Raw genomic sequence first — 21,837 nt, forward strand, 5'->3', positions numbered from 1 at the left:
CTGAAGCCCAAGGCAGTAAGCTGGTGCAGAGTTTGAGATCTTTTTTGAAGTATAGCTTTCTGAGACGAGGTTGCAGTGACAAAGTTTGTGTCACTTTTGGAACCGAAATATGGTTCATATGAGACAGGGTTGTTAAGACAGCTCTTCTTATTTAGAAGTAGCTGCATATATAAGTGGAACTCAAAGAACTCATTCTTTTTCTGTTCTTCTATACAATAAGCCTAAAAATTTTCTTTGTCAATGGTGAAGTTGCAGACAGGAGAAGGTGAGAAATACAGTGGTTTTTACAGGGTGCAGTAACCTAATACAAAATACATGCCAGACACAGAAAAAAAGTTGGGACAGGTAAGGATGAACTAGCTACATCTCCTGAGTGAGTGTTGTGGGGATGCTTCAAGGTTACAGACAAACCTGTTCACCTGTAATGAAATAATCAGCGCAACAGATATTAGCAAAACCCCCCCAAAGATTTCACATACAGATTGGTTGTTTAGGAATATATTTGCTAGTAGCAGACAAATTTATTCAAGATGATCTCCTTTCCCCACCATCTTACCTTCACTTCCCTGCCAATGCACTCCTTTCCCTTTCAGACTGCTCAAAATGGATTCTGCTGTCCTCCGCTAAGAAATTCAAGCTCCACCTGTGTTTAATTAGATATTGGATAACCTGGGTTGTTGTATTACAAATATCTAGGACAAAAGTCTAGAAAAACTAATCAGTCCTAGGTCAAAGAGCAGTAGTTCCAATTTTAAGCCAAGTGAAGTGATAGGAGGTACAGAGAAAGACACCTGAAAAATCCAGGACAATTGTTTTAAAAAAACTAAATTAAGTAAATTTGTTTGCTTGTATCTACTGGCTTGAAACGTATGTGTGTTTACAGAAAAAAACAAACCTATAAAATTATATTTCTCAAAGAGACATGCAAACTAATAATTTTTACAATAAGTTTTTTAACTCCTGTAGTTCTTTTATATTCCCTTCTTGCTGTTCTACAGGACATTTTAGATACACAAGGTAAATCCTACTTGCAAAAGCAAAGGATAAAGAAATTATTTTCCTATAAATGCTCCTGCTGATTTTTGAATGGAGGAAGGAAAGCACAGTGTACACACCCGTAAAGGGACTGCTCCAGTGATAATATAGCATTTCAATGGCCTAAGATGCCACGTGGGGAGTGTGGGGCTCTGCAGTTTGCTGCTATCCCAGTGATGGATAGTGGGACAGGCAGGATTTGTCAGCAGCAGTGGTATCTTTATAACATTCCTGTTCTTGTGGATAGTGGTGGGGAACAGATGCACTTCTGGGCAGCCGTTCTTCATTGCTATTCATGCTGGATCTCATGATTGTTCCTGGGTGAGGGCATCTGCTGCTCCATCACAGGGATTGTTCCTCCCTCTGTCTCAACAAATTAGCTGTGAGCTCTGAAAACACTACAGCAGGAGGGGCTTGCTGCATTTTCTCCTCAGGATATTCAAACCCACACTGTTGGGTTTGAAATTACGTGAAACAGTGGTCTGCAATCCCTTTGGGCTGGAAGAGGAATGATCCCCAGTCCTGCCATATTCCTGCAGAGTGGGGTGAGCCCAGACCCCCCGGATTAGATCAGAGAAGTAGTTTTGGAATGAAGAGGAAAGTACAGGCCTCTGGATTATATTTTTTCTTTGAAGGAAAGTAAGTGCTTCCAAATGTAAGTGTCTGAACTCCCTGAGGACAGAGGCATTGCTCTGCAATCCTGAGTTAACCCCACACTTTGGCCTTGGGGTGAGGGCATGGTTTGTCTCCCACATTTTCTCTGGGCTAGCTCATCACTCAGCCAGCTGATTTCCACTAAATCTTTCCTTAAATGTTTAGAACTCCCTCCGCTCCAAGCAGGGAAACCCCAGCCCCACACACAGGTTTGGCCAGACTCAAAGGCAAGCTGCTTGAAAGGCTTGAGGCTGTCATGAATAAGCTTCTCCCAAGACAAGGTGGGTAGGCATGTGTCGTGCCAGGGGTTGATTAGAAAGTCTGTGGCTTTGGCACCCTCTGCTTGGATATGTGAAGATGCGGAAAGAAATCTTTCTCAAGAGCTCCATGCCACAGGATTTGTTTTTCTAGCTGCAGGCCCAGTGCAACCCATGTCTTGTCTACAACTGATGAACCTTCAAGTTCATTGCAAAACTTCCAGCCTTCAGATGCTAAAATGCATGACTCTTTCCCCCTGCCCATGCTAAGATTACAGCAGCCCAGAGGGAGTAACTTTCCTTCTGCAACACCCACCAGACTCCTTGCAGAGCTGTCACTACTGACAGTCTGTAGCTGAGCTCTCTTGCCTTTGACTTTTTCCCTTGGAAAGGAGATCAGCTCTAATAACAGAAGCTCTGGTGGTCATAAACAATCCTCATCTGCTGTCCCAAGAGCTCTCCTGCCACGCGTACGCTGCTCCTTAAGAACTTGTGGTCTCCTTTCACTGCAAAGGCTCAGTGAGTCAGCAAAGTTCTTTGGAGTGCTCATGTGCCTTCGAAAAGAGCTGTGTAAATACTGGACTTTGTTTTTGCAAAACAGCCAAGTAAAAGTTATCTGTTTATGATGTGATACCTGCAGTTGTATCTAAATACCTTGCAGCTTGCGTTTGTTAGGGTTGGCACAGTTCCTCAGCCACCACACCAACCCCAGTGCAGCTTTATATGCCTTCTGCCTTGAGATGGAGAGCAGGTCTTACATTGCCACCTGCAACCTGGCTGGGAATGAGCTTGCTGGAGGGTAGCTAAACTTTTTTCTGATGTGTGGGAAAGAGTAAGGTTCTCCTTAGATCTGTAGAGGTTAGGGGCACGGTGGCTAATAACTCACCGAGTGTACATGCTTGTGTGCCATGTGTAAGTTTCACCCACATGTTAATTAGCAAAGCCTGAAATACTTTATACTGCAGTGTTTGGAGCCACAAAGAGAAGGAAAAATGAAGTGTCCCCAGGTGGGCCCAGAATAGTCCAGATGACCAGCACAGGTGATGTATCACAGTGATAGGCTTGTCTCCTGGATCGTTTTTATCATTCTCTCTTGGGTTTTCCAAAGTGTCTCTGAGCTGTGGAACCTTTCCAAACCATGCCATGCCATTCCTGTGTGGCACAGTGATATGCAGGTTCCAGGCTGCCTATCAGCCTGGAAACACAGGAGCAAGTCAGGACTGACAAACACAACATTGCACTGTGCTGTGTTACCCCCAGCAGTCTCCTGCATGGCTCCCAAATGTGGTGCTTCCCCATGGATAAGCCTTTCATGCGCCTTTTACTGGCTTGGGACCATGGAAAAAGACATTCAGCTTTCCACACCAGGCTCTTGCGGTGATTTCTAAATCCCTTACTAACTGAATGCATGTCTTTTTGGGTTTCCCTCATGTTTTATACATGTGTTATCACTGCTTCTGTATGTTCTTTATGCCCTTCTATCTAGACTAGTAGTTTTAGGCTTTTTTGTCACGAACTTGCCTGTGTAATTGTGGTTGTGTCTTTATAAAACCATCATTTTGTCAGTTATTTCTGTTGTTAATTTTCGTTGCCCTTCAGTTATGCTAATACGTCAAGTTTGGAGATACTGACGCATTTAAATTTATTTCATACATTTCCTTGGCTGATGTTTTATTCTGCTTGATCCTAATATGGTCATCATTATGCACAGCCACCTGCTAATTCTTCAATCTGTAAACTCTTTTTTTTTTGCTTTTTGTCTATCTGAATGAGGTCAGTACTCATCTCAAGTGTGCCGGGTGCATGACCGTCTAAGGTATTTTTTGAATGACCACATGAGATCTCCAGCAAATATCTCTGAGGCTGAAGTCACCAATGATGGTAATTCCTCTCTCTACACATTACAAACAGATGGTTGAGGAGATGTTCCATTCACTGGTAAAATTTGTTCTGTAACAGATGCCTGCCAGCTGCCATTCCCAGCCCTGCTGCATGATTTTATAGAGCTAATGAGATTAAGAAACTGTTGAAATTGATTTTTGCTTCTAAATACAGCAGATCTGATTCTGAAAATGCAGGGAGGGCTCTGTCTCAGGTGGTGCAAGCTGGCACAACTCCAGTGAAGTCAGTGGAGCTGAACCATTCCGCATCAGCCACAGTGCTGCCTTGAAGAGCAGCTCTCTTAAATGAAAGCATCGGCATTAAGAAATCAACAACAAAAAGAAGTTTCCAGAGTAGAACAACAGCACAAAAGTGGGATGAAGGGAGAGCTTGGGGCAGTTTAAAAAACTGCCCTTCACTCATACTAGCAGTTCAAGGTTGCTGATACATCTTGAAAAATGCCTTTCAGTGGAAACTCCGGTACATCAGAGAGCTCATTGCTCAGCCTCAGTGCCATGACAGGAGGTTGTTTTGCAGCCTTCGAACTTCTCGCTCATGAATCAACGCTTCCCACCTGTAGTCACTGGGGCTGAATCCACAAAACCTCCCAGGCTGAAATCCTGCTGATAAAAATCTCGATTGAACTCGGCATGAAGCTGTGGAAAAATGCAGATGTGTATTTTGAGAATCCATGGCCGGGCTTTGAACAATCAGATGAGTATTAAGAGAAAAAAAATGCAGTAGTTTAAAAATAACAGATCTAGTGCATGGCAGCCATAAAAGGAGATTTTAAGGAAAGGAACAGAAAATCATGCCAGACGAGTGCATTAGGAACAGCACTTGATATGGCATGTGCTAATGACAACATATATATCCCCTTTCTCTCCAAAATACATGTGAGAACCTTACAGGAGCAGTCAGAGCACACTGTTTAAACTCCATTAGTACAACATTCACCACATCTTACGACTGCAGGCATTTGCCGAACACTGCTGCTGTTGCTTATGCCCCCAGTCAAAATTTAAACTCGGGTACAAGCTGTAAGCAGTGCTTAATTGAACAATCCAACTTAAAGCATTACAGGCTGCTTGAAAGCCTCTGTGACCTGACAGATTTGAATACTGAAAAACATGACATCAGAATGACCTTTCCTTCTGCACTGTTCTCACAGCTCCTTTCTTCTCAGTAGATATTTGAATCTCTTCTGCCTTCCTAGTCTCAGTGCCTGATATGCTTAGTTTGCTCCATCCATCCATCCATCCATCCATCCATCCATCCATCCATCCATCCCACTACGACCTCTAGTTGCAGGGTCATGTATTCCCTCTCCTCTGTTTTGTAAAGGGGTGAGTAGACAGCACTGAATCTCAGCAGCATCCTCCAGCGATCTGTCATGGGCTTCCCAAACACCCTTGTTCCCAGAGGAACAAGGACTCTGAGGTCTGTCATGGTTTGAGCTAATTGAAAAAGAGTTCAGGCCTGACGCAAATGTCCCCTGCTACCACCACCCCACAAACCCAGCCCATCTTAAATCACGGCCTGCTGCCTAGATCAAAAGTCCTTTGTGAAGAGCACAGTTGCTCCTCTGTAACTGATCTATATGGAGCAGGTCATCAGCTGCTTATGAGCTTTCCTTTTGTTTTTCTTTTTTTTTGCTCAAAAAAACCCCCACAGTATGAAGTAATGTTAGAAATAAATAGTCTCATCCTTCTCTCCTAATTATAGAAAGAGGAGCCTTGTTAAGCTACATGTGATTTTCGGTGTCAGCTCCTCACCTGGGAGTTCTAGTGGGTTTCCTACAAGTTACAGCAATTTGATTCGGCAAAACCTGAAATGAAACGCTTTATTTTCTGCAAATCCACAGGATGATCTTTGAATTACTGAGCTTTTCTCAAGGTGACTTTGAAAGCCATCTTCCTTGCCCCAGCAATGAGATCTCTGTGCGTGGCATACAGCTGTGATGATCCCTAGAGAGTTTTGTCCAAGCCAAGAAATTAAGAGCCCTGTCTAATGGGGTCACCGGCTGCTAATGAAGTTGCACGTTCATAAACTACAGCTACAGCCCGCAAGGGAAACTCCCCGTCATCCCTGCTCTGGGAGATGCAGTTTGTCTGTGTCATAGGAGCTCCTAGGACCTGTGAGAGCTGCTGGAGGCAATCTGCTGTGTGGGCTTTATATTTTAACCCCACCCTCCAAACCCCTAAGCAGGTTCTTCTCTTATTCCCAAATTGGATTGAACAGAGTTTTAATTTTGGTGCTTGTGTCAATTTGTCAGCAGTAGTCAAATGAGAGAGGAGTTATTCAGGTTTTCTTCTCCTGTGGAAGATCAAACAACAAATCTGTATAAGGAATTCCTGATGGAGAAGCCTAAAGGGAAGATAATGAATTTTCAAAGCTGTGGCCTTGTAAACCAAGCATCTCTGCAGACATCATGGAACAAGAGCTCATTAGGAAAAGTCGTCTAAAACCTGACTGAAATCACCATAGCTTTTCTGACTTACACCTGAAGAAGATCTGATCCATTCAACTAGTTTTAAGTCTAGACACGTGTTCTTGTGGTGGAAACATAATTTCCTCTGCGTGCTGTGACCATTGCTCTGCACTGTGACAAGCAAATGTTTGTTGAGCTTTGTAGGGCTCAGCAAGAGCTTATAGCACATTACTTTATGGCATTTGTTTTGCTTTACATGATGAATATTTTGGTGGGTTTGCTGGTGCTTTATTTGATGCTTAAGATCAATAATATCTGAAGCACAAGTGTGACATCTTGGGAAAAATAACTTCCTTTTACTCAGTACTAATCTATCATGTTGACTTTATTTCCATCACAGCATACCGAGAGCAAACAACTTCCTACTACTCTGTGCTTTTCAGCTAAATGCCTTTTCCAAAAGGTTAGGGAAATGCTTGTGTCATGGGAAAAACAGAATCCAGCTACGCAGAAAATAAAGAGGTGCAGTGGATCAGGCTTAAATGAGCATTTAACAGGCTCAGACTAGCCTGAGCTTACATTAAGTGAACCACTGAACCCATCCAAGCTGAACAGATGCAGAGGTTTGGGCTGTACACTTTAGCATGGTGTTCCTAATCTGCAGGTTGTAGCACATAAGCACCCAGGCAGCCCCCTGGAAATGACTCCCAGCATGGGCAGGGGACAGGAGCATTTTGCACCTGCACAAGGCAAGCTGCTCTCAGGGTCTCTGCATAGGATATCCCCCTCTGCCTTTCTCAAGATATAGCTAAGGTTGTTCCTTGTTCTTTTAATTTTTTTTCTCAAGTTTTTGTCCTGTGAAACAGGGGATGTTCTCAAGTTTTTGTCCTGTGTTAGGGGATGTTCTCAGGATTTCAGGTGGCTTGGAGGCAGAAAGGCTAGTGGATGACTTTGTCCTTTCTGCAAGACGTTCTGTCTCACACACCTCTGATGTGTCTCTAGAGTGATGCTACTTTTTCTTTTCTAAGGAGCTGGTGTCTCAGTCAGTGTGGGAATTGCCCCACAAATCTCCACCTCACTGGAAATAGTGCTTCTCAAGCTGAAAATAGTGCTTCTCAAGATGAGAGGTAGTTTTTGCTAAGTAGACACTGTCACAGCTGTTGGTCATTCTGCAGTACTTTCTGCTAGACTTTATTTTTGAGATGGGGAAAAATCCCCAGCCCAGTGCACACTGTTAGCTCAGACAGGTGAGAACATGCTTGTCTTAGGTGATCAGGAATACACTTGGTATCATTACTATGCCTGCAGATAATTTAGGATTCATTAAAGTAAATGTTCAGGGTGGAGAAGTGCGTGATTGCAGTTTAACATCATGGTTATTACGGCATCCCTAGCTCTTGCAGGCAAATCAGGAACATTGTATCTCAGCATTTTCTGGATTGTAGGGATCTATCTGTTGGCTTAGGATTCGCAAAAATGTAAGTGGTATTCACAATTGCACTTGGCAAGGAGCTGCTTCTTTCTGATACAAATCCAAATGCTAGGGTTATAATTACTGTGAATGTTGCCTCCTGCAATCTGGAAGCATAAGCAACATGCACTGGTCTGGTCTTCACAGAGAAATTGCTGAGGGCTGCAGTGGCCTTCTCTGAGGAATCTTCCCATGGCCCTGAATTATGTAGTAAGCCCACATCTATGTAATCTCCTCTGGATACCGTTTCATTTTGCCTGCAATAACTGTATTAGACACCATTGCAGATTGACTCTGCAGGCTCATGCTGGTCATAAGATGTGGGATTCATCATCTTCCAGGGACTGATTTTAAATACTTAAAACAAAAGTATTATTGGAAGACCTTCAATAGGGGAGAGATGCATTTGAAAATGGATGATTTTTTTATAGAGTATATAAAAAAGTAGGTCTTACAGGTCATCTTATACTCCTTGTAGTGATCAAGGGAGAGAGCAAACCTTGAGTTTTGGGAGTAGTAGCATAAGGATTACACAAGCTCTTTTTTATAGGGCTGAACTTGACAGTGATCTCTGTAGATGCATACCAGATCAAGCCAGAGCAAAGCCAGATAGGCAGCCAACACCTAGAGACCTAAAAAAATATTACATTAATGCTCACGGTGACTGAGGGTGGTTGCCTAAATTTGAGGCCAGCATGCCTCAAATGACAGCTAAAGGTATGAATCACTTTGTGGGACTGCCTGTATGCTGTTGTGATTGAAGGGTTCCTTATTGTCAGCTGCCAGGAGGTTATCCTGTGTAAGGGATGGACGATGGACACCTCACAGGCCAAAACAGCACTTGAAATCTACTGGACTCAGTGGATGAAAACTGAAGCTAAAACTGCAGCTGAAAGTTTGGGCCAGGCTATAAGTAAAGTACCTGAATAAACTGAGGAGAAATTGTTTTTAAAGGAACAGAGTAGAGGGAGAGACCCACATGCACACCTTGCACTTCAGTGTTGGGATGCAGCTTGGTTGAGTTTTTTTCTGGTGGCTAATAATACAGTGTGTGCTTACAGAAAATACATTTGAACAAACATGGATGCTACAATGTCAGTTGGGTGTTTTGTTTGTTCTTTTTTTTACCGTAAGCAATTTGATAAGTTTAAGAATGGTAAGAGATTCTTACACAAGACATAGGTAAGCTCATAGTCTTAATTTGATCTGCAAGGAAAAAATCCCCTGAAAACTAAACAGGTCTCAAAATACTCTTCTCTACACTTTGGTTTTGCACGGTATTATGAATTTGACACAGCAGAAAAATTTTCAGCTAAAGATAGAGGGGATTTTATACAGACAGACTTGCTCTTTCTGGCCTGTGTGTCCCTACATATGTATTTATATATATGTCATTTAGAGAAGAGAAAGGTGAACTATACCCTCTTTGCTGAGCTATGCCCTAGTTAGCAATGACTCTCAGCTTGAGAAACATTATTTTCAGCTTGAGAACATAGCTTTGTAATAACCTCAAACTCAAATGAACTCAGAGGAAGACTGGCTGTGTGCTCAGCATCTGCAGGTAGAGTCTCATTTCCAATTTATTCTATAAACAGACTCTTTTCTTCCATTATTTAAAACTGCTCAGCTGCTTCTCTACAAGAAAACAGCAAAGGCAATTGAGCACAGTCTTGGTCACGTAAGTGGTTCTTGTCTCAAAAGCTAATTCGTATTCAGTGCTGCCCTAGTTTTTCTTTTCTCAAACCCATAAAGGTCCTTTTCAGAGTTGAAGAAATTCCAATTAATGAGCACTGGAATCAGTGTGTGAGAAAAAAAATTACAATATGTAGCATACTGCTATAAAATGGCAGATAAATATTTACATACCTTTTACTGTCCCTTCACATTCTCTTAAGTTGTTGGGTTGTTCTCTAATCTTCATTTGACCATTTCAAGCATGACTAACATATTTTGAATTATTTTTACACTTCCAACATCTACTCTGTAAAAACAGTGAACATGAAGGTGCAGGTGGCTGAGCTGAGTTCAAAAGATTAATTTGCCGAGGAGAACTAGGACTTTCCAGCTGTATTTCTGTGCTTGAGTTTCTTAATAAAGCCACCGTGTTATCCTGAACTTAGGCTAACTCCATGGTTACAGCGGTGTCGATTAACCAGAGTGTCAAAGAATCACTCAGCCTGAAGCAGCCAATACAGGGATTTTTATTTTCCTCTCCTCTTTGTCCAAGCATGGAAAAAAGGGCAGGTTGCTACATATTCTTGTTACACCTTATCTAAATATATTGATCACTTCCTCTGGACTCTTATCTGTTTGCTCTGCAGTGGCTGTGGTTCATTCACACTGGGATTGCAGGGAAGCTGAATGGATACAGCCACGTGAGAGGTACTGGTGGGCTGGTTCAAGCCTGGTGACACTGTGACTGGCTTCTCTTTTGTTTCTTCTGGCTGCTTGTTTGACATCTGCCAGCCTCTCTGTTCATTAAGGCGGTGTGATGAATGGAAGGCACCGAGTGTGATTCGGGCAGTTAGGGCCACCTGGTTCATAAATATAACAAACATCCACTAGTGCATCTCTTTCAGCACCACGTGCATCAGTGAAGTGCAAACTGGGTGATAGCGAATGCAAATCTTAAAATGATGTGAAGATTCTAGCAGTTTCCAGAGTCATGCTGGCTTCTCTTACCCCAGCCTTTTTAAGACCCATAAAAAAACATTTTCAAAGGTGGGGTTCCCTTTAGTAACAGAGACTGCATTCGTGTAGCATTGTTTGTGTGGAAGACATATGGTTCTGCTACCTTTTACACTGGGATAACTTCATTAGAGTAGATCCTGCCCTGCCCCAAGGGTGGGTGTACACAGCCATACGGAATTGAGCTGGTGGTTGGCACAGTGGTTTTTATGCGATTTGTGCACCATGTGTGTGGCACAGGTAATGTGCTGGGGAAGGCAGGAGAAGCTCCTGTTGCACCACTGGTAGTCCTTGAGCAGAGAGGGGAGGAAGCTCAGCCCACAGGAGACTAAATACCAGCTGATTTAAACACCAACTTTGCACCTGCTGATTTAAACACCAACTTTGCACCTAATGCTCCTAGCCTATGCCTTTTCCTGAGCTGAGCTCTGCCAGACCCAACTTGAGCAGGGCTGCAGTGGGCAGAGATGTGGAGCTGTCTAGAGTTGGAAGCATGGACAATCCCATTGGTGCACAGGACTGGGTAACACTGACTTGTAGATGTGACCTTGGGCTCAGCACTGATAAGTGAAAGCAGTGCTCACAGCCTATGGGAACAGCCCTGCACTGGCCAGTGAGGATAATGTCTTTAGCAGACTTTGCATCATGAAGCAGTTAATGAATTCTTTTGTAGTGAAAGGCTGGATTCAATAAAAAGTTTCTGGGGCAAGTTACCATAGCCTGCCATAATACAGTGCATCAGGCAGACCCTTTTTTTCCCCCTTTTCATTTATTTTTTCTTCCCCTTTTAATTTTAAATTGAGTGCAGCTGACTGCCTCCAACGCTGTTAACAATGGCACTTCTTTCCCTGGGACAATGTAACATTTAAAACAGATAAAAGCTCATGTGGGGCCAATAAAATTTGCCCCCATCCTCATTCCTGTAGGGCAAGTTTCCTCATCGTTAACATTTTAAGTAGCAGGCACTATGAATATGAATGTAATTGACTTTTACACACTATTACTCATCAGCGGGTAACTCCAAACAGGCGTCACTGGAGGGATGTGCTGAATCTCAAAGAAACTCTGTGGCCCAGCTGCAGGGGAGCAATGTGGAGCTGTGTGAGAAGAATCCTCAGGGGGAACTGGGAAGTCAGAGGGTGAATAACTGTGGGGACCTGAGTGCTGGGCATTGCAGCCCAGCTGCCCCAGTCCAGCAAAGGTAGCAAAATGGGAGGACACACACAGGTGACACTCAGCAGCCTGTGTGCTCCTTCTGGTGGCTGATGGAGAGAGGGAACAAGTCAGTGGGATCCAGTTCCAGATTTTCCATCTGAATTGCTTGTACTGGCTGGGTTAAGGGTACAAATGAAACCCTCTGAGCGTTGGTCTTTTGTCCATATCAGGGACAAGAAAAAGCATATGACTTGCCTGCCTTCTTGGATGGAGAGTATACATTGAATACTACCAAAAATCTTTATTAAAAACATTATGATTTGAACGCACTATCAAAGCGTTGGGTTTTCTGAATGCACTTTGAGGTGACTTCTTTCCTGAGCAGTTTCTGCATGATATATATGTGCTTTTATACAATCAGTTTAAATTCTCCTTCAGTCATCAAACCAAGTAGTTTTACAGTAGTCTGTGTGTTTCAGGGACGTGTTTTGACTGTCTTCCCTGCAGAACTCAATCCAGAAAATCTGTGACTTTTCATTCCTGAGTCTTCCTTTGCCTTTGGTGATCTTTGGATTAGGCTTCATGTTGCTTTACATATCCATGCATCTCTGTGAGAGGGATTTTATTTATTTATTTATTTATTTATTTATTTTAAATGGTTTTAAAGCCTCGATCAGTTCTATGATGGGAAGGTGCCTCTGTTCCTTTCCTCCACCTCCTCCTAGTCTCCTTGTTCCTGGACAATTCTTGGTTCCCCTCTCAGTTGCTGTTGGCTGTAGCTACCAGACCTGCCCAGCTGCAAGGGCTGACTCCCTGCCCTGCCCTTCCCACAAAAAACACACATCAGTAACAGGACCAAGGAGTTGGTGTATTATGCACTGTTTATGTTTACAAATTTTGAACTATGATTGCTCCCCACCAGTGTTTACCAATTATGTATTTCAGCCAAAGCAGGAATGAGTCATTTTTACATTGCTCATAGAAAATTTTAAAAGGCTTAAACACCCACAAAATTTGCTTACTCTTCAGGTGTAGTCCCCGGAAGGGTGAGGACAGCTTCCGCCGTATTCTAGTTGGAAACATCACTGACATGACTATTGGGAAATTGAACAGTCCCAAAACAGTGATAGGTGATGTGCAAAAAAAATATGGAAAAGGCCATGAGGTCTGATACTGAGGACAATTTAAAAAAAAATGCTGGGTTGCAAAAAGGCTTGACTTCAGCAAGGCCTCTTCATGACATGTTGCTTGACGACGCTACGTGGAGTTTGTAGAATTAAGCCAGTCTTTATCCACAAAGATAGGAAGTCAGATCTTTTGATGCACTAGTGCCTGTCAGCAGCCACTGATACAGATGGTCATTTTGTTCAGAGCAACATGCACAAAAGTATCCCAGAGGTGCAGCTCAAAATACCCACATTGCTCTCGTGTGTCACTCCCTCTCTTTCCATTAATGCAAAATGACTCACAGGCTTGAAAAGGCAAACATTGATCAAAAGACCGAAGAGTGATTTACTGGTGCAGGATGGGACAAGATGTTGTTTTAGTCCAGCAAACAGTAACTGCATTTAGAGGTATTGCCAAGGGAGTCCGAGGCGGTGCTTGCTTGCTAAATTGGGTAAAATGCAGGGATTTCACCAAATGCAAATGACAATGAACAATATGTATGACTCAATATATCCGCTATGCTTTCAATGCGCAGTCAGGGGGTGGTATAGCTGACCTTTTAAAGTGATGCTTTCAAACCACATTGTTATGATTATCAAAGTGTTCATTTCAGAGCACAATATTTGGACCCACTCCTGTTAATTTTCTAGTGTATCATCTGAAGGCTGTTTTGCCCTCTGTTTATAAGAAAAGCACTTCCAGGGAACCCCTGGAGTGTCATACATTTATTTCCATGCCTAACCAGGAGGTGAACTTGCCATCAGTTCTCTGAGGCATGACACACACCTCTGGAGTACTTCAAATCACATATGGAATTAGCTAAAATAAGTTTGATGGCAATTTTGTGAGACCTTCCTGTGTGCCAGAAATAGTCTTCAAGAACAATGTAGGGCGAGAAATATTCTCTGCTCTTTAGCCTCAGCTTCCTCCTATCTAAAAGCTGTCGGTAGCATCTCTGGCCATGCAGAGCAGAGGCCAGAACAGCCATGGGGTGATTCCAGTTTTGCAGTAATGTCAGAGAAAGAAAAGAATCCAGCATCAGATTTGTACATTTTAGTGTAGAAAAGGCTAAAAAACATAAAACAATAGCAGCACATAGTCAGCCCAAGGCCAGCAAGCAGACTGGAACAAGGCCCCCGCAAATCCAAGAAAGGCAGTTTTGCTGGGATGCATTTCCTCTCCGTCCTCCATCAGCCAAGCCAAAAACTTAACAGGAAAAAAAATAAAAAGGAAGCCGTACAGAGCAATTTGGCTGCACAACTGGCTGCACTCATCACAGATAAATAGCCTGGGCCAGCTTCTCCATGATGTGGGGACTCAGTGCGGTGCGAGATGCTGCCGCTGTGACCAGCGATGGCCACCACCCTGCTTCCCACAGCACTGCTCATCCCTGAGCACTAACCCCTCTAGCCCGAGGGGTCTGGGACAGGCTGGGCCAACCACAGTTAAAGCACAGCTTTCCTGGAGCCTGAGCTGCCATGCTCAGATACCCCATCAGGTGAAGAGTTAAGTACTAAAAAATAGCAGAATTTCTTTTAGGTTGAGGATACCTTATTTTGATCATGGAGGTCAGACACAGACGTGGGAATTCCCCCAAGCTGGTTTATTTGCAGATTTGTTCAGACAGTTTCTTTTTTTCTTTTTCTTTTTTCTTTTTTTTTCTTTTTTTTTTTTTTTAACAAATCAGCCTGTGTTTTATAATAATCTCATCTTGAAACTTGAGAGGAAGGGAATGTATGGGTGAGCAGCTAATATCAGTGGGTTCTGGAAACTCCCTTTTTATGGTCTCTCTTGTTTTGCAGCTGTTTTGATACTTTCATTGCATTAAAAACTTAGTTAACAAGACTGACAATAAAGTAACTTCATCTCTTCCAGTAAAAATAGCTTTAGATCACAGTAAGTTTGAGAAAAGCACTACTAAATAATATTAATATACAGACAACCGGTCTTTGATTTAATATATCATGAAGAAGTAAAGCATCAGAGGTGTTATGATGAGAGAAGGCAAAGCTATTTTCCTTCTTCTTTACTGATTATTCCCCTGGTTCAAATACTATTTTCAGAGTGTATATGTAGGATCTAGTGACTCGTAGATGCAAACATTGGTTTGAAATTAATTTTAAAACATCTCTTTATACAAAGCAATATATTTACTGATTTAAATCATACCCATCTGGACATGTTTATCAAAATCAATCCTTGTCTACTATAAGCCATTTGCTGCCATTGCCACCCACTGGCCAGGGACAAACAACCATCCTGTTACTGACCCAGATCAACAAATATCCTGATTAAACAGACACATCTTGCTACACATCCAACTGCTTCCTATACGGCATCTTGCCTTTGACACAAAATCTGGCCAGCTTTGTACAAAATTTATTTACTGATTTTATCTTTAAAACTTAAATCATGGTCTGGGAAGGAGGGCGCAGGGGGAGCCTGTTCTGCAGACTGTGAACTCTGATCTGATAGTTTCATCCTTCTGTCGTCTCTTTAAATGTAGTGTCTAAAAACTGAAGGAGCTCATCCTTTTATGTTTCTGTAAGAAAAGACACAGTTCTGGCAATATATAGTAAAATAATGAAACTTTACAGACTGTAGGGAGCCATTTTTCTCACATAAGGGTCAGCATATATGGTAATACTTTGGATTAAGGATGAAATTACTACAGGACCGTAATAACTAACCTTGTTAATCTCTTCTCATTTTCTTAAGAGTAGCTCAAAAAGAAATATTACAGCAATCACAGCTTAACGTTGGAATCCTTCTCTGCTTTAATCACAGTCCTTTATATACTGTGATTTTGTGTGTTATTTTGTCCTCATATTACTTACAATTTTATTAATGCCTGTTGTTGGTTGGTTTACCACTTTCCTTCACAAATGATTTTAGGGCCCAATATTTATGCCTTTGAAACAAATTTGAGAAAATGATACAAATATGACTTTTCTTAGAGGAGTTGCTCTTCAATTAGGTACCCATAAACAAAAGCTAAGCCAAGCCATTTGACTTCTCTTCCTGTGCCTTTCGGTACCATACCAGGTTTATATCCCCAGTGCTGGGATAGCCATCTCTACAAATGACAGGCAAAGAAAGGCAATAATGTTTTGTTCTCTGCATCATTATTAAGGGGGAAGGAGGAGAAGAAGTTAGCAGAACAACTGCATCTTTTGTTTTTAAGTTCTTTGGAACAATTCTGCCAGGCAGCGCATTTTCCCTCTGTTTCATTTGTCTTTGTTATTTTCCTATCTAATTAAAATTCTGCAATGCCGTCATGAAATTGTTGTCCGTTTAAGGTCACAAATAGCTTCTGTCCTAATGAAATATGAATTGCATTAGTTAATTGAATTGTGCACTTATTGTGTGTTGTGAATGAACTGAGCACACTTATATTCTTAACATATACTGAGCATGTTATCAGTTTAGGCAGTGTGTAGACATAGAAAATGCTGCTATCATTCTTTGCATCACAATAGGGAGATTTAATTGGCAATAGATGGGACTAAGAAGTGTTTGTGAAGGACAAGAACTCTAAGATCTCACACAGGCATCTGCTAGCTGGGATGAGATCGGCTCTTCAGTGGTCTGGGGTCAGGGCACAGTCCCGAGCGGAAAACTCGAATAAACCCTTATTATGCACGGTGTCTCTGTGATGTCTGTCAAAATAGGAAGAACCAAGGAAGAATAACGAAACATCTGTGGCCTTCTGCAGCAGGAGGTTTTCTGGGTTAAATGAACCTCGTAATTGAAACCCTCAGTGCATGGTCCAGACAGTTCTCTTCCAGGGTCTGCCTGGTCTCTGGGCAGATGCTACCCCCACACCCCAGCAGCACAACAAGCTGAGCTCTGGGGTCCTTTTCACAGCTAGGAGGTTCTTTCTTTGAACTTTGGGAAGGTTCAGTTTAGGATGTGATGACCTGATCAAAGTCAAATGAAAACATGGGAACCCTTTCTGCTCAAGGCTGTGGATGAAGCAGGTGCTTATGGGAAGTGCAAGCTTTGGCACTCAGCCTTTACAATGTGTGAGATGGATGCTTTGCATCAGTAATCACTCAATGGTGGGCTCTGGTAATGAACCAGAGTATTTTAGAGGATGGTCACTAGCTGGGAAAACAGTAACAAAATAGTAGATTTAATTTCCTTGCACGGGTCTTGATTTTTCGCTTAGTTCTTCAGACTGTTCAGCGTTATACATACATACACATATATTGTTGCATATATACACACATGTAATATGCATATGTATATACATATACACACACATATATATATCTCTGATGTTTAGCCATTAGATGTATTTACAGGGAGAAGTATCTTTGCATTCTGCATAACATTCTGTAAGGTAGTAAAACTGAATATAGTACATTCCAGATACTCTTGAATTTTTCAGGCATGGAGAGTAATCTATTGTTCTGTCAAATAGTGCCTCCCTTAGCTCAAAATGGTACTTCATTCAACAGTAGGCTGAAAGAAAAGATAAGCAATGTTCAGGTTGAAGAGTTGTTGAGAAATTTCTTCTTGTTGTCATTTTCCACTCAAAAACTGAGGAGATATGCAAATGGCTTTTTTTTTTACTACAGCAAACTAATGCGGGAGTATGAGACCACTTAAGTTAAAAACAGCTGAAAACTGCCTTGCCACAATACGCAATTCCCAAAGGGAAATACCATGACCGTTTTTACAAGAGAAACAGAGAAAAGAGTGTCCGTGCTTGATCTCAGTAGGCACGGACAACCCCTTTGTGGGGACTTCCAGCACTGCACACATGCAGAGGCACTTGTCATTTCCCACTGTGGATGATCCTCCACAGCTGCTGTAACACTCACCTTCCAGGAACACTTCGTGGGCCCCAGACAAGCACTTTGTTACCACCACCCACAGCTGATGCACTGAGATGTAGAGATTAAGTGAGGGGTTCTGGTTCAGGTAGGTAGGAAGGACTTTCCCTGTATGCTCAACAGACGAGAAGGGAGGTTTTTTCCGAGGGCAAGTGTGGGGATAACCACATTAGGTGGCTGCTTCTCTGAATCACCTGGAAGAGTTTCTTTTTTTCTCAGTCATTGTAATTACTGAACCTAAGGGGACCTGTCTCTGGGTGTGGTTGTTGTATTACAGAAATGCTTCAAGCAGATGAGTTTCCTGCTCTCCTCAGCTCTTCCAAGACAGTCATACCTGCTTAAACTTCTGATGGAGGAATTTCCCACCTAGTGCCCAAATCACTTGGCAGTCTCCTCTCTCTCTGAATTTTCTGCATTGGCCACAGTACCGAGAGCTGTAGCTGAGCAACTGCTGAATATTCCTGCCCGCATGAAAGGGTTCAGGAGGTGATTAAGAAGGGGTGGGTGTCTGTAATGGTTTGATGAAGTGCGTTCTGACAGAATCACAGGCAGTGGGCAAATGACTGAGAGCGAAAGTGGTGGGATGGGGCGTGAAGAGTGATTGGCAGTGGTTGCTTAGTGGTCTGAAAAGGGGTGAGTGAAAGTACTTGGGGGAGGGGGGAGGGGAGTTTGGGAAGCCTGGCTGATGGTGAGAAAGACAGTACTACGTTACCCTGTGGCACACTACAGGTGTACAAGCTGTATTCTCTTCCATGAAGCAGTTTTAAAAGACTTGATGCCATTAAAAATGCTCACGTACTTCTATCTAAATTATATAATGTAGTGCTGCATAATTAAGCAGGGGAGGAAATGAAAGAGATTCAAGGAAGGTTGAAAAATAAAAATAAACTGAGGAGTCCTCTAGGGAGAGTAGAGAAGAAGCTAAGACTGATGAAGTCCTGCAGACTGAGGTGGCTTTGCTGTCCTCTGTAGCATCACCACGTGAAGGGAGACAGTCTGTGTCCCTGCTCCTACGGGTGGCCTTCCACGAGGACCAGCACTCAGCCTACCCCTCTGGCCCTGGCTCCAGCCCCAGGATCCAGTTGCCCATCTGAGGTGTGGTGAAGCTGTATCTGCCCCAGCACCATCATCCATACTTCTGTGGCCTCTTCCAGCATTCACTCCAGCCTCAAACAGAGCAGGAATGCAGGGGTGGTCCTCAGAGCAGCCAGGAAGAGCGTCCTTCCCTGCTGTGATTAATTCAGTTAAAAACCCATGACTGACCCGTTGCAGTGTCTGTGGCTGGACAAAGGATTGAAGGCAGCCCTACGTAAACCGCAGCATTTTATACCCTGGCACATGGTTAAATTCCATATTGTTACCAGGTTGTTTAGCTTTATTTTCAGTTAAGTAAGGAACACAGCTATCTTTTCTTTTCTCCTTTTTTCAATACAGCCTCTTCCCTTTATGTTGCTGTCCTTATACGTTGAATTGTTATTCCTTCGATTTGGATAAAGCACGTAAACACAATCAAATTTTTGTTCTGTTTACTTTTCAGTTTTCATTAAATATTTTATGAAAACATTCCTTTTAAGATTAAAGAACTTGTCCATTTTAAAAATCTGGTCTGAACTTCTTTTCTCGACCTTTTATTATGCCTTGTATTTAACTTACAGCATTTTTTAAAATATTAAGTAGCCCCATTATTTCTCCTGATAAAAAGACATACTGTATTTTTTTCTGAAGTTAAAGGCACTAGATTGCTCTTTTTTTCCCCAAATTTCTACACAAATCTTATTTTAGTAATCCATGGATTTTGTCTCAATCAAAGCCTTTTTGTTAGATAAACATGAAAAAATTAGAAGGAAGTCTTTATAAGCACTGAAGGACACAGAAATCCCTCGCTCAGCTAATATATAATTATTAAAAATTGCCCGTCTTTTTCAAAATCATGATTAATCTAGCACAGCCTGTGTCTGTGCCTGTGATGGGCACCACCTGCTTCAGGTGAAGGCAAAGAAATGCCACAAGAGGTGGATTTAGGATAATGTCATCTCCCATCATTCCCCTTGTCCTGCATAGTCCTTTTGAAGACCTCACACTAATCCCAAAAATCAGAGATTGATTTAATCCTTCAAACAAAAGCCTTCCATTATAATTATTAAAGTAATAGTAATAACAACTATTATTACTATTATTATTATTATTGCCACCATTATTATTACTACTACTATTACTATTATTTTGGACTGTTAACAGATTTGTTTACTGTAGAAATATTTAATTGTTCTTTGAAGCTCGCTAAACCCACGTCTCAGCATTCTGTAGCAATTATCTAATTTAAATACTTTATATAATAAAATGGTCTAATTGAGCATGGCATGCAAAAGTATGCTCTCTTACCAGTTTTGAATTTCCTGTCCTTCCTTATGTTGTTGAAATCCCTCTATTTCTTGCATGATGAGGACCAGGAGTGCTAAATGTCTGTCTGCTCGTTCTCTCTCCCTGTTACTCATTCACTCCTTGTTCAGTTAGATGGCTACATATCCAAATGGCTTCTTCCAGTGCTGTCTCTGTTGAAAAGTTTTCTGTGTTCTTATAGTGCCATTACTCTACTCTGATCCCTGTCAAATAGAGTGCAGAAAATTCAAACACGTTTTTCAGGAAAGATTTCTTAAATCCCAACAACTTAAATTGTTATCAATGCAAAGATTATTAATGCATAATATTAAAATTTTAGAATTGGGATGAGGAATTTAACTGATTTTTTCTGTCCCCATGAAAACTGTAGCTTTTAGCGTATTTCTTGGCTGAAGACTTTCAACACTTGGCACCTGCCTAACTTCAGACAACCAAGGCAGGAGGTCCCCACTGCGAAACTCAGTCCACTCAGTTGTCTACTCATGTGTTTAGGAATCTAACTTGAAAGCTTATTTTTTGAAGATTTAGGGGAGTGGGACACATTATAGTGACAATGAGAAGGAACTCGCATGGGCTATACAGTACAGACAGCTGTTTGTCCAGCCAAAAGCCAAACATTGTATTAACACTTAAGCAAGTAGATAAAAAGACAGTAACTCTTATTTTGACTATGGAACTGGTTAAAATATCTTACCTTAAGGACCCTTGATCTGACACAGCTTCTGCTTCTTTACTTTCAAATGTTCTGAAGTCCCACAAATGGCTGTGACAAATTGAGGAAGCTCAGAAGCTGAAAGGTCATCTGGGAGGGGAAGGGTGACTCTCAGGCATGAGAGCCAAGGCTTTGCTTTAAAAAGCCACTCTCCCAATGGCTGCAGAGTGCAGGGGCAAATCACCCTTCTCTGGCAGACAATGTGACTCTGCAACTAAAGATGGCTTTTAACACCAGTCAGAATGAGGCTGGTGAGAAAAACACCCCCAGTTGTCCCCAGGAACACAGTTGTGACGAACATGAGCTCAGCAGGCTTCTTAATTTCAGCCAAAACAATGGATATCGTGAGGCACTGGATGAGCTTTTCTTACCAGTAAGTAAGAGAAACTGTCTGGGAACTAGCAACATTTGGCTAAAACTCTGGGTCCAAGAGAGGGCAAATGGCTTTGACTCAGCTGTTCCCAGTCTCATATGCAAGTCTGATGAAGCAGTGAGATCTGTGCTAATTCTCAGTGTGGGCAGAACAGACTGTGCAATAAGGTGTTTTAGTTTGTTAGATAGAGTGCAGTAACTGAGTAAAGGAGAGCCTAAAAAATGGAGAGGACCAGAAAAGAAGTAGATCCTGCAAATAAGCCAGAAGTTATGAGTGTCTGGGGAACATATTAGTCAGATATGTCTATTAAAGACATCTGTATATATGGCAGCGTCTTGTGAATTCAGAGAACATGATGCCAATTGCGACCATTGGAGAGTCGTAATTTTGGTAAATGTATAAAAGGGAATTCAGGAAAACAGGGAAGGTATTGGGAAAAGGAGTTGAATGGCATAACTATTTAGACAAACATAGCAAGCTTAAAAGCGAAAGAACAATCAGAGTGTTTTGCCATGGAGGGTGATTTTAATAGCAGTGGGTGGTAGGGAAATGTAGTGGAACAACATAATTATCTACCTAGAAACTGTTCAGGAAAGAAAGACTGGGCAGTGGAGGCAGAGGAAATACTGCTGTGTAGAAGGATAACATGAACATTATTTAGCTGAACTTTGAGTAGGAAGGGCTATGCAACTGAATCTCTGAAGACAAATAAATAAATGCTAAACTGGAAATTCCAAAGCATTTTTACAACTTTTGAAAAGTAAAGACATTA

The 21,837-nt window shown here is 42.0% G+C and overlaps 1 protein-coding gene and 1 long non-coding RNA gene across 3 annotated transcripts in view; one reads left to right on the top strand and one right to left on the bottom strand.

Annotated features, from left to right (window-relative positions):
* Positions 1-21,837, top strand: part of BCL2 (BCL2 apoptosis regulator) — a 96,582-nt gene that overhangs the window by 56,428 nt on the left and 18,317 nt on the right. The window lies entirely within an intron of this gene.
* LOC146441613 (uncharacterized) lies at positions 483-21,039 on the bottom strand. Of its 2 annotated transcripts, none has more exons than XR_014849988.1 (4): positions 20,675-21,038; positions 19,963-20,183; positions 17,107-17,206; positions 483-4,483 (listed from the first exon to the last, which is right to left on the bottom strand). It is a non-coding gene; the product is annotated as an uncharacterized LOC146441613 (long non-coding RNA). The 2 variants fall into 2 exon arrangements; XR_014849989.1 differs by lacking the exon at positions 483-4,483 and adding an exon at positions 11,859-16,398 and having other exon boundaries at positions 20,675-21,039.

The sequence above is a fragment of the Lichenostomus cassidix genome, chromosome 2 (genome assembly GCF_008360975.1).
Source record: "Lichenostomus cassidix isolate B80296 chromosome 2, HeHo_3.0, whole genome shotgun sequence".
Classification (NCBI taxonomy): Eukaryota; Metazoa; Chordata; class Aves; order Passeriformes; family Meliphagidae; genus Lichenostomus; species Lichenostomus cassidix.